The sequence below is a fragment of the Parambassis ranga genome, chromosome 1, assembly GCF_900634625.1.
Source record: "Parambassis ranga chromosome 1, fParRan2.1, whole genome shotgun sequence".
In the NCBI taxonomy this organism is placed as follows: Eukaryota; Metazoa; Chordata; class Actinopteri; family Ambassidae; genus Parambassis; species Parambassis ranga.
The window spans coordinates 12,085,633-12,099,381 of NC_041022.1; the positions used below are offsets into that span (position 1 = coordinate 12,085,633).

The window sequence follows — 13,749 nt, forward strand, 5'->3', positions numbered from 1 at the left end:
CGCCTCTTTTTATGGCAAAATTCAATAATTATTGTACTGATTCGTCAATTTGAGAGCTCATTTCTCATTCCTCAGTTTTCTCGTCGATTACAGTATCTGTCTTGTCTAGTCGTTTCAGCTACATCTGCTTCGTGCCCAGCCCTGGGTTGTGTTGTGTTTTTGTGAGTGTGTGGGTTTCAGTCTCTTTGTGTGTATGTGTACATTTGTACACAGAAGAAGAACACTGAGACTAATTGCACCGGTCCATCTGCTGATTCTGGAAAACAGGCTTCCATCTTCCAGACACAAACACTACAGACAAGAATACGCATGCAGTCACAAAAAGACACACATGCTACAAGTGCCTGCCTCAAAGCCCTCCACTTGGACCCTGAACAATCTGGACCCATTCTGTGGCAGCTGTGTGGACGGCATTGACTGGTATTGTTTACAATATGGCCTCTATTGTTTTGGGACAAAGGCCTCTCAACTCATGACATCGGTCACATTAAGGCAGACAATAAGCCTGTATTCAGGGGGGGGGGCAACAACAGGTGATGTATGTGTGTGTTTGTGTGTGAAGCAAGTTGCAAAACTGCATTTTGTTTTTATGTTTTATTAGTGCAATGACGTTTTTCCTTTGAAAAACTACTTAAGCTTTTTAAGGCCTTGCATGTTATTTTGATAAAAGTATGAACATTGTTTGTATGAATGCACTCCATCCACGTGAGTGTCCATCTGCTTATCTATCCATGCATACGGTGCACTGCGATGTGACTCACTTTACATGTGATTATTGTTTAACTGATGAAAACTATACAGATTGCATTTCAATCTGCACTCTCATTAGCTGTGGGGTAAAAATGAAGGCTGTGTGTTTGTGGAGGGGGAAACACCTGTTTCAGCCAGCGGGGGGAAAAAAAACACACACACACATCCCCGTATATGACGAATGATATATCCCATTTCCTGTTGTTCTTTCTTTCAGGTCATTGTTTCAGTGAAATAAAGACAAAATGCGGCCTTGATATCACAGAATTAGATTTCAAAGCAAGCATTCAGAGTCATATGAGAGTCAAGAATGGAAAAGCACACAGGGTGAGACACACTTGACAGGAAATGTATTGACACACACACATGCGTGTGTGTGTCAAGCTCAATAACACCACTGCACTAAGCCTAGAAAATAACTATGACAGAATTGACATTATAAAGTCCCATTGATGACATTTTTTTTTTCACCTGAGTGGAGGAAAACCTAGCAAACTGACAAACCATACAGAATGAAAGAAAGGGAAAGGGCGCCCTCATTCATATTACTCTCAGCCATTTCAATCAATAAAGACCAGGATCCCACATGAAAACATGACCTCAGGGTTTTTATACAGCAAAGACGCAATATATTTCTCCTCTTAGTGAAAAACTGATGTCAACCATGACAAGCTGTCAATATCCAAGAACTGCCTCCTCTATTGCCAATAAACTGAATGTGCAATTCATCAGTCTAACTCTAGGAGACAGTATTTCTAATTAAAAGGAAGCTCGTAAATTCGACATTTTACAGGTCCTGCTCAGCTTGTAAACACACTGTAAATAAGTTGTGTTGAATGGGCTTCATGGGCAGATGAGGGTCTGTGTTTAAACTCCCGATAATGCTTTCAGTAAAGAGCAGGCTGATCACAATTAATTCAAACTCTGTTTTATTCCCAAAAGGTGCCAACAGTGCACAGCCAAATCTGTCCTTTTTTTACATTATTAACTGCATATTGCATGTTGTTCTGTATTCTTTTTGAAGCTTGGTTATATCTGATAGGATATGATTTTCATAGGACACATTTGTCGGGCCAATTAAAGTACTCCCTGGCACAGATGGAACCCCGAGATCTCCAGGGAGAACACTGGGTTATATTTGGGTTCTAAAAAAGCATAACGCATACTGTAGAGTTTGCAAAAACGACACACCAGGTGTGTGTACATATTTGCGTGACTATTCCCGTAGGCCTAAATAAGCCTGGCCTGCTGTAAATAACAGTGCATTCAGAGTCAACACCCCTAGTTAAATATGTTTAAAATGATTATACAGTAAGTTAGTGTGCATTCAGGCCTGCCTGCACTAATACAGGCACACATATTCTTACCTGTTACGTGTACACTGCTTTGTCAAAGTGAAATGAAACGGCAAAGAATCACATCTCAGTGGCAGCTGGAGGTCCTAGTCCTGGAGAGGAAAGAGAGAGAGAGAGGGAGAGAAGAGAGAGGAAGGGTGGGGGGTTATTCGAGCTCAGTGAACTGAAGTCCCTGTCATTTTTCACAATGGAGACAGATAGCTATAATATGTAGTGAACGTGGGGTGCAATGTGAATAATGGCCCCCTCCAGATTGTGTGAATAGCCATAACCCACTCAAACACAAGAAGCAGACAGTTCACAAGCCGCTCTTACTAGTGATTGCTTGTTTAGTGTTCGAGCATCTGTGCGTGCACATGAGTGTGTATGTGTGTGCTCTGCCTTATAATGACCTCTTAAGTGTCAGGGTATCAAAGTCTATAATGGTCTGAGCTCGCTGGCAGTTTACAGCTAAAAAGCTCTCTCACGCCATGATAACTGGTTTATATGGGTGGCATTTCACTGCCAAATGCCAGAGACACTTTGCAGAAAGGGAAATTGTTAGCTCTGTTTCTAGAATGCAGAGTGCAGTTATTCACAGGTTGGAATATCTATAATATCGTTCTCTATTTGTGTCCCTATCTCCCCCTGCATCTTCTTCGGTGTGTACTTTTATTCACAATATTTCTCTCTCTTTGCATCTCACAGCTTTTATTTCTATTTTTCTCAAAGACCATCTCTGTTCCCCTGCCCCCCCCCCCCCCCAGGATAAACTCAGAATTCACATCACCAGGGTCAACCTCAATATGTGTGTTTGTGTGTGTTATTGTTGACATTGCACATGGGTTTGTGCATGCACCTTTTGGCATGCAAACTGCACCTTTGTGGATGTGTGTTGCTGTTTTCTGAGAGGGCAGATGAAGCTAAGGAAATGGCACATAACAGCTTGGCCTTGGAATATCTGTTGGAGAGGTTTTATCTGTGCAAGATTTTCACAGGCACAAAAATAAATATAATACACACACACACACATCCATACAGAGTGTCAGAGCCTGGACCTCTTTGCAGCTCTCAGGCTAAGGCTGTGCAGTAATTGGGTCCATTAGCCAGTACAGGAGGCCAATAGCAACAACATCTCTGTGGCTGGGTGGGCAGAGACTACAACAAAAGATTGATTCACTCTACTGTGCTTGCAAACGTGTGTGTGTTGTGTATGTATTAATATATATGCAAGTAAATAGCTGCATATTCACAATATTATGTCTGTATAGACTACAATGCAGGAAATGTGCCAGAGGCAACACAGACCTGATGAAAAATAAGTTAGGTGATGAGCCCCCCTCCCAACTGCTGTATACAGCTCCTTCATTTGTGTCTCACTTGTTTCTCTCAGAACATGGTATACATTATTCACACAGAGCTGCTCAACAATGGCAGAATCAGTGAATAAGTGATGGAGGCAGAGAGGTGGAAAAGAAACAGGTTTGGATGTAGACAAGAACTAGTGAAGGAGCAGGTTTGCATAAGTAGCAGAACTCGGCATGGAATGAGATTTTTCATTAGGACTCATTTATGTGAACAAGTGGGAAAGCGGAAAGAAAAGATTAAAGATGCAGCCATTGCAAAAAGTCCATGCATACATCAGCAGTGTACCGCTGCTTTGTTCTACCCCCGAAAAGGAATTCTTCATTAAACCCTAATTTTGTTCTCTTTTTAGCTGTCAGAGGGCACAGATCAACAACTTTCCAGGGAACATTCTGGAAAAGCTGTATGAATCTTTTGTTGGATTTCGCCAACATCAGCCTAGTCTTCACAATCTAGTGCTAACACTGGACTTCAACTTTCCATTTTTTTTCATACTAGAAAGTTGGAATTTGAAAGACTAGGCGCTTGAGGAGTATGCGGCACATCGCACTTGTGGGAGCCTGTACTTAACCTGTTATTCTGCACAGGTTTAAATGTCATCAGTGCATCCCCTATTATCATGTATCATTCATTTAAATGCATACTGTACAGCCAATAGACTCCTTACTCTATCCACAGCAGGTTCTGCAGGACATCAGCATCCCCTCCTTTGTTATACAGAACAGGGCACCACACAAAAAAGACACTTTTGAGACATAATGAAAACAATCTGTCCTTAGCAGGTATTAAGATAAGGGATTCCACATTAGCAACACATATTAACAACACATGAAATATTACACCATGTCATAATTTATTTAACAAAAATGAAGCACAAACCTGTTTGCATAGGAATTAAGAAGGTAAGTAGCGGGCAGAAGCAAATCAAATGTCTTTGATTGACTGATCATCAAATGTATGAACCTCTATAGAAGCAGAACTTGTGACAGTTTGCTGGTCCGAAGCATTCAGGTGTGTGTTAATACAATGGATAGGCAATGTGTGTGCAGAGATCAGTAACACCATTGTGTTAAACTAGTAGCACAAATGCCTCTAAATGCAAATCAGCTTATAAAAAAAATACCTGCACGGGTTTCAATAGAGCTAATGCCAATTATTTTCGGTCACCTCTGCCTGAGAGAAGGAAGATTTTTGTAAAATGAAGACAAGAGGGTGAGCAGCAGCGAATAGTGAGTGCAACGACTACAACCTAAGGAGGGGCACTGACTGGCCATGAGGGTTTTCGGCAGTGGGGGCTTTAGCCTGACTGAACAATGGATGGATGAGTTTATTTTTTAAGTCTCTGGGCTCAGTGTCTTCCTGGAAAAAAACAGTGTAGATTTCACATGATAGATGCTGCCCATTTTCCCACACTAAAACAATGGTGTTTTCTATTATGAGAGGCAGTGCTCGTATTGATGTCCCATGTCATCCCCATTATTCATCAGCCCGCTGCATGTAATTAGGGTGACTCTACAGTATGCTTTCATGATGGTTTTTCATGTATCACCCTTTATAATTATGTCTCAGACAACAGATTGCGTCATACAGTAACACACACCAGAAATTGTGTTGATGTTAGTGGAGATTTATGGCAAATTTTAAACTGGCCAAGGCCTTCTTTTACAGGGTGGAGCTCCCTATATGTTCAATTTGAAAAACCACAGTTCTCCCCCATCGGCTTCAACACATTCTGCAACACACTGGATTAAAAGTGTATATGCTCTACCCAGGCATAAAATTAAAGACTATTGTCTATATGCCCCACATAAATCATTGAGAGAGAGAGAGAGAGAGAGAGAGAGAGAGAGTATGAAGAGGGGAGGTTTATATAAAACAAAAAAAATCAAGTTGATTTGTCCAGTTATTGTAAACCAAACTGGATTCAACCCTGTACAATGAGATAATTCAATACACAGGCTGACACACAAAAAAATACACATATCATTCTAACCATAAAAACAGCTTACAGGAATTGCCAGACATGTGTTTTTTACACAAAGACTGGTTTTAAATTACTAAATACCATTAATCAAAGAAATACCTTACTATACAATAAAGACCATGGACCAACCAGCGTCTTTCTCTCATCTTTATATAAACATGATGAACACCATCTCATCCATCACACATAAGCCAGCTGAGCATCAGCCAATCACAGGGTTCAAAATGTATGTAAGCACACTGAAGGAGAACATAAATTCTAATAAACAGAAAAAGCATAAATTGTTTCACATGGTTAGAAAACAGGCATGTGGTCCATGTAAGTTATTGCTGCAGGCACACGGCCACAGTGGTACTCATCTGTCTTTGTGTGACACTATCGGGATCCCTTGCAAAATACAGATGTGGTAATATTATTGCATTACAAACAATGGAAGATATTGTCAGGGAGAAATTGGCAGGGGAAGACACAGGTCACGGAGGCATGGTGTTTTTATCTCAGACACTCTAGGGGAGGACCTAGTTAAATGCAATGGCACGATATGAGAATCTCCTCATGTTACTGAAAAAATTAGACTGATTACAAAGGACAGGATATTGTCTTCAGTGTAAAGCTGATCTAAAGAATACAAGTTGCTGTGTATATTTTGTCATAGCATTGTCTTGGCACATGCAGGTCAGCAAAGCTGTTGAGATAAATTTGACAGCAACACCATGATGGGTAGGAGGGCTTACTAAGAGCTGACACTACGTCTAGACAGCCTCCATTCATTTATCGTGTGCACACATTGGAACACGTTTTGGAATAGTTTTTTCTCGCTTGTATTTACACTGTCAATCAGTCTGCCAATCAGATCAATACACCCCAATAAAAGGCTGCAGCAACCTGCTAATTTTAAAGAAATAATACACAGTAGCTTAACATACAGAAAAAAAGGAAATGCAGACATGATTATAAATAATTGAAGGCTATTTAGGAATAATTGAAGTAAAACACACTTTTTATCAAGATTAAGAAAAAAACTGGTAATCATTTATATCAATTAGATTAAAACATGAGGACTGTCACTGCATTTTGTATTGCCTGGTTTAAATTGTGGTCTTTATTTTCTAACATATTATATTTATAAGTGTACTCAAAAAATAAAATATGTTACATAACTAGTTGAATTAAGTGCTGAGAAAATAAAATAAAAATAATAAGTTGCTATTTACATTTTTACAGGGTGACAAGTAATATAAACCCTCCCAACACTGATCTTAGTTGTTTTTAGCGTAAACAGAATGACACTTCATTCACACTATGACTATGGTAAAAGTAGAATTTGAGCAGTTCTCAAACAGCATTATTCACCACCTAAGCAGAGTGAGGTGCTATGTGTACAGACCACTCCAGTCACAAATAGTCAGCTCAATCACATGAACGAAAAAGCAGGGAAAATGATGTAAACATACACTAAAAAGCCACTGATTACTCCATATTTGCTTATATCTTTGTTCCATCAAGCATGACCATCTATTCAACCTCACCTTTCTTTAGCCTATTACACTACACCAACAGCTAAGCTCCGGATCAATACTGCCTGGCACATATTCTCAATCCCAAAGACTTGGAATGAAAACGTCATTCGATATCAATCAAGATCACAGTTGTGCCAAAGGACAGGCACAATAAATGACAATATTATTATTATTATTTCTTTAATTTACCATCTAATGACCTGTCCTATCAAAGTGCTCCGAGTCATATCTTTCAGCCTGGTTTATGCTGAAAGGAACCAGATGAACAGGGAGTGGAAGATGTATGTAATGCAGTTAAAGTAAGAGCCCAGTAAGCAGGAAATTTAAGAGGGGCCTGGGGATGATGGTATTACAGCAGCAGACGCTGATTGTGGACAATCTGCTGAAGAAGGAAAAGATATGGAAAATATCACTGGATGCAGTATATAAGAGGCAGGAAAACGATGTATGGTCTGCAGTTGTTCAACAATATTCAAACACAATCTACAACGTGTAACAAATGTAACTGCTGGCGGAAGTCAACAGCCCTCCAAAAACAATCAACCCAGAATTCCCCGTCTATTGTGTGTTCATCACTCGGTTATTGAAGTCGCCTTTTTTACTTACAACACTGAATCAGTCTCTAAACAATCCCGCAATGCCTGCTGTAGTTTCCTCCATTGATAAGAAATGCTATGTTATAACACAGCACTGAGGAGATTTATGCCCCCAGCCCTGTGATGACCTCATTGTTCATTGCCCCATAATTTAAATCTGATCCGCTGTGTTGCATCACATTGTGTATGACTCATTTCCATGCACCCCATTCTCTAAACAAGCGAGGCCTCCGAAGCACACTGGAGTCAACCGCACAAACAACACAGCAAAGAATTTCCCATCAATACTGTGGTGACTGAGTTTACAGCGTGCACACACACACACACACGCATAGCAACACACTGTTTAAATGGACTGAACTGGGAAGAGGAGGGATGGGGGGGGGGGGTGTGCTATTGTAAATGATTTCCTGCAGAGACCAAAATAATCGGCAGACCTTTGAGTGAGCTTCTTACAATCACTCTGGCCTTGTACACTGATTCTCCATTCAGCTCCCTAATGGCACTGTGTGTGTGTCACAAAATATACAGCTGCAGGCAAAGTCTATGTATGCCTCTGTGTGAGCATGTGAGCTTATGCATGCGCGTTAGCATACAAGTGCAAGTGTGTGAGGAAGCAGTGCTACTTGATGCATACTGCATTAATGTGTGTTTAGAGGATCTGTTGAAAGAAATGCATGTGTGTGTGTGTTTCTACTGAGTGGTGACAGCTCTGAATGGGGCGTAGGGAGGTGAAGGGCAGAGAGGAGAAGTGTGGACAGAAGATGTGTACACTAAAAGGACACGTTTTTTTCTCTCTTTATGAAAGCGATAACAACCTTTAAGTGTGATGTTTTACAAGAACAATGGGCAGAGCAGACATCCCCTATAAAGCAGCTGTTTAATCATATACAATAATGTGAAAAATTAACACAGCTCACAGCAAATCATTGATTTTTCTGATACAAATAAAAGGCGATCAACAACACTAGGAAAATTTTAATAATTTAACAAAATTATCAATAGGAAAAGTTCTGACTACACTACTGAGAAACTAGTATTTTAGTCGTGTAATAACTTGGTTAGGCCGTTCCACAATTTTCTGTCTTTTTGTGGTTCAACTTTTGAACTGATGGCCTCTTTCAGTCACTGATTTATGTCACTCTACAAACACAGGGTTTGGTCACAATAAAGGGAGACTACACTGTAGGTCATTACTGGTTAAATTGATTACATTGACAACATATATCAATTAAATTAATTCTATAGTAAATAATATATTACATGATTATTGTATATTGTGTAATTCTTTGTTTCTATGGATAGATTCATACTGTGGTGTTGCTATGCAAGTGCTTACAGTATGGCAGGAAGCAGCTATACTGGTTATGTCATATGAGTGATGGAGACGGGTGTGGAATCAATTAAATAAGTTCGACTTCCTTCCTCTCCCTTTCAAGCATATAGTGTTGACTTTATGTACAAGTATGTACTGTATGTATGTGAATGTATGGGATTAGAATTGTGATTGTGTGCGTAATGATGGTGTCCAGTTGGACACATCTATGTTGTGGGGTATCTGTGTTTACATGAATATTGTGTAGATCACACATGTATGTGTGTGTGTATACATATATTATTTATTTTGTTTTGCCCTGTTTTTCTCTCTGTGTTTTTGTTTCTTTTTTATATATTATACATTATGTATTATTTACTGGCTCGAAATAAATTAAATCAAATCAAGTGTTCTTTAACTGAATGCAGAAATCACTATAAAAGAAATAACTGTAAGCAGGCCCTGAAAATAAAGAAACGTCAAACATTTTCACCAATGCTATGCTTCACAATAATAATAATAATAATAATAATAATAATAATAATAACAATAACAATAATAACAATAATAACAATAATAATAATGCATTAGTCTTAAATAGCTATTTTTTGCTAGGCTAAACTACACAACTACACCTACTTACCTACCAACATGCACCTACAGCATGACCAACCACCGCCAATTCATTCATACACATTTATACACCAATGAGTGCACTGGAGGCAATGTGGGTAAAGTGCCTTGCACAAGGACACACGACAACGACTAGGGAGGAGCCTAGGAATAACCAGCGTCCCGGTTATTGGACTTGGGTTTGGCCTGCACCAAACATATCTACTGTTACTGTGACAAATGGCTCATCTGTGCATTATTCCAACAGGCCCAGCCTATGTGTTCACTGGCAAACCACAGCTGAACTTTAATAATATTATGGGACAGGAAGAAGTCCTGTTTGTCCAGTCTCTGTCAAATTGTAGACACTGCTTTTTGACATTGGTGGCAGCAGTTGCATAAAATTCTTATTCTAGTCATTCTTGGGGATTTCCTTTTGCATCCTGTGATTGAACATGGTTTGCAACCAGTCCTGAACAAACTGGCAGCTGTTAGAAATCCACAGTACACCAGTTGACGACTTTCCCTACAATTAAATTATTTGTGTCTTAATTTAGAGATTGTTTTAAATGCCTTTCCGGACTCCTTGCCAACCTCAGCCTAATTTTCCTTTTTGAGAGCTCTTAAGATGTTGGCATGATTACACAACACACATCAGGTTTCAGTAAGACAGCTTCCACCTGTCACTACTGAGGGATGTTCAAATCATTGGCACAATCTATTGTTATATATTTGCTGCAAAGGGGGTGAACTTTCCTTTTTTTGATCTCACTTCTGTTCCTTCATTTATGCAAAATTTAAAAAATGACGTATGATAGATTCTTATATGCAGAAAACAAACATTTTCTATCCATTTGTAGAATAAAGCAGAAAAAGACCAGACATGCTTTATTCAGTTTTACAGCTTGGAATCTGAATTGCAATCAGTTATTGTTGTGCACAGGAGGGCTTCAAAATGATGCAGACAGGTTAAGATGAACAGTTTGTTCTCAAATTGGTGCCAAGAATAACTGTATAAAAATGACATAAAAGCATCTTTTTGCTGCCGCCTCACTTCTTCGCTTTAGAAAGGCACAATAACTCCTCATTTTATGCTTCAATACAACACCATGCAGTGGTGGTGTAAGATCTAATTCTAACAACATGTTAGACATCAAATACGTACATCAAAGAAACAGATAAAATACAGGCTAGGCAACAGGTCATAGAAAAAAACGAACAAAAGTCTGCCATAAAAACGAGATCTGCCATTGATTTTACCCACTTAAGACCCTCGAATTGATCACTTAAAAGGAAAGGCAACAAGATGTTGAAGCAGAACTATCAGAGTGTTTAGGTTATATGGACAATCTAGTCTCTTTAGTAATATTCAATAATCATTCTCTTTAGCACTTTTTAAAAGTATAAAGGGTAAAAAAAATACAATCTAAGGGAAGAGTGAGAAGACATCATCCCACCACACAATTTTAATATCATCATAAATGGCTGAGGGGTAATCATTTTCAGAATTGATTACAGTGTAAATTTTACACTGATTGATTTCTCAATCATTTTTATCCCGTGTGAGACATTTCACTAACCAAAGTCCTTAGGCTTGTTTAATTTGTCCGTTTAAAAAAACTTTGATTAAAAACTAAATGCAATGATATGTTTGAGGAATTTTCACGACTCGGCTGCTGATACTCGCAGCTGTGCTCTCAGGAATTCTTCAATACCATAGTTTTGTTGAGCTGACACCCTGAGTCTTTGTGTTATGCTAAGCTCCAGAAAAAAAAAGTGTGTTGTCAGGGTGGGGTTGCACTCACTCTCCTTCACAATGTTCTTCCAAACTAAATAGTGGAGAACAGTCACCAAACATCCACACTGATTGTATTTCTGTCAATCTCTTAGTTACTAATTTGTTTCTTAAGCCTAGAGATTATTAAATGGTATGCTCATAATATACTAACAAAGCCATAACCACTTAGCAGAATTACAAAATGTGTCGCTTCCAACACTACAAAATTAGCCCATTCATTAAGCTGAAGCAAGCACAGACCAACAGTGTACGCTTCCTTTAGTCGGCCCCAAAATACAGACAGATAATAGGCTGTGGTGGTTGAAGCAGAAAGCCTTCCAAAAGTTCCATATTTAGGCAGAGTAAGACATCTGTCTCTGGAGGGCTATTCTAGTCAAGGCTATTGGAGCAATGAGTCAGTGAATGACCTGACATCTGACAGCCAGTCGTCTTCTACTACTACTACTGCTTTTCCCTATTCCATATATCTAATCAGGTAGCATCAGGATTCCTCTTGCGTGGTGAACCTATAATAGGATTGAATGATATCTGAGGCAAGTTTCACACATTAAAAGAGCGAGCACTGAGCTGATAGCTGCAGTCAACGAAGAAAATGCAAGCAGTCTGGGATATTTCTTTGAGGGAAGGAAAAGGGTAGGAGGAAGGATGTGTTAACACATGACCGAGTGCTTTAGGTGGAAGACGGGCAAGAATCTGGGCTCATTATTTCAATATGGGAGAGAGATGTCGTCTAGAGCAGGAAAGGGGCTTTTGAATTAGGTTAAACTCGGTAGACAAAGTGGGGTTGAGACTGGGAATGTGAATCATCATCGAATTATGAAACAGTGCAGGGAAATTCAACAGCTCTGTTTTTATTGAGACGCAATAACATTATTGCAGCGTTAAGATTTGTTGTTTTTTCTTGTAGAGCTTAAACCACAAGAGCGACAGTTTATTTATGCAGAAAGGCTGGTTGTCTTAGCGAGCATAATAAACACCACCTTCTGTTTATCTACAAGGCTCTCTGACACAAACCTTTACCTCTCTATGCATAAATTAACTAAACAGAGAAGTGGAAGGAGCTGCAAATTCTGCAGGAAATGCTTGTTAAAAAATGGTTCCAGGGAAACCAGCCCTTGGGTTCTGTGTGCCCACTAAACAGAATTAATTGCACAAGGTCTGAAGTTAGACTCTCTAATAACCCTTGACGATGTAAATAGAGACTTCAGGAACAAGCACGGTTACACTTGTTACCAAACTGATTATATGCCTGTTTGTCTTAATATTCACATGTGCACATATCTCCTGCAGAGGATCACATTGTCTGCCAAAGTTTATTTTCATTATCTCGAGGTTTCAATGTGAGAACAAGACGTTTAACATATGATCTCTTATTTTAATTACAGCCTAGATTTCATTGCATAGGGTTTGACATTGTTGTTGGAGCCTTAAAAATCTAAACCAAATAACACTCTGCTGCTTTAACAGCTCTAAACAAAGAAAAGTCAGGCCTTGGTCAATCAAGCAGAACAATCCAAATTAGAACACCCATCCTAATTCATTGCTGCTGTGTTTTTTTTTTCCCCCAGCATGTAGCTTTCTCTGTCTTGTGCATCATAACAGTAAGAATTCAGTGACCTAATTAAAGGAGAACAGATAGACCTACAGTCAGCAGAATGCTTGATTGCTGCTGTTGCACATTATATAGCTTCAGGTGCTTCACAGCAGCATCAGTGTTGTGGTAGTGTCATTACCAAGCGTGACCCAAGATGCTCTTTGACACACGTTGCATTCACAGCATGATGTCTGACAAACATCTTGTTAGCTCCTTGCCGGAGAGGCAATCTGAGCCCATTGGAAAAAAGTTTGAAACTAAAAATCACACATGATTATTAAGACTGCATTATTTAAACATTTAAAACAATGTCACATGAATAAATAAATAAATAGAAAGGAGCTCCCGGATCACTTAGACAGATGCACTGATGGCAAATGATTTAACAATATTCAGCTCATTCACAAAGATAATAATCTCTTCGGAGATAGATCTGCCTTTTAACAGATGCTGCCAAAATGGCAGCCAAGCAAATCTATGATAAAAAAAAAATCCAGTAAAGACATACAGATAACAGCCTACACTGACCGATCCCCACCTGCTCAGTGGATTCCTTGGAGACACCTTCCTTATAGCTGCGGCACTGAGTCAACACACATTGTCAGCCACTCCAACCTACATCCACCCTTTACATCACAGTGAAAACTGACATCTACACAAAGAGTTTGCACAGAATGCCTTTGCTGATAGCCATTTGGATGTTGAGAGTGTAGTGATTCAAAAGGGGGCCAGCCCACAGCCACCCAGGCAGACACAGACAGCCAATGACTGTACTGTAGCCAGACCTGCAATTACTTGTGAAACCACTTATGATTTATCATATTATCAGTGGGGATTATGTTGTGTTTTCTCAGCCTAGTACAAAGAGTGGGACTGTGCAA

At 39.3% G+C, this 13,749-nt stretch overlaps 1 protein-coding gene across 6 annotated transcripts in view; it reads right to left on the reverse strand.

Moving 5' to 3' along the window:
• adgrl3.1 (adhesion G protein-coupled receptor L3.1) overlaps positions 1 to 13,749 on the reverse strand; it is a 103,990-nt gene that overhangs the window by 88,883 nt on the left and 1,358 nt on the right. For all 6 annotated transcript variants that reach the window (XM_028399772.1, XM_028399741.1, XM_028399765.1 and 3 more), the window contains exon 2: positions 2,118 to 2,197. The gene's annotated coding sequence lies outside the window, so the exon portion shown is untranslated. The remainder of the gene's footprint in view (positions 1 to 2,117; positions 2,198 to 13,749) is intronic.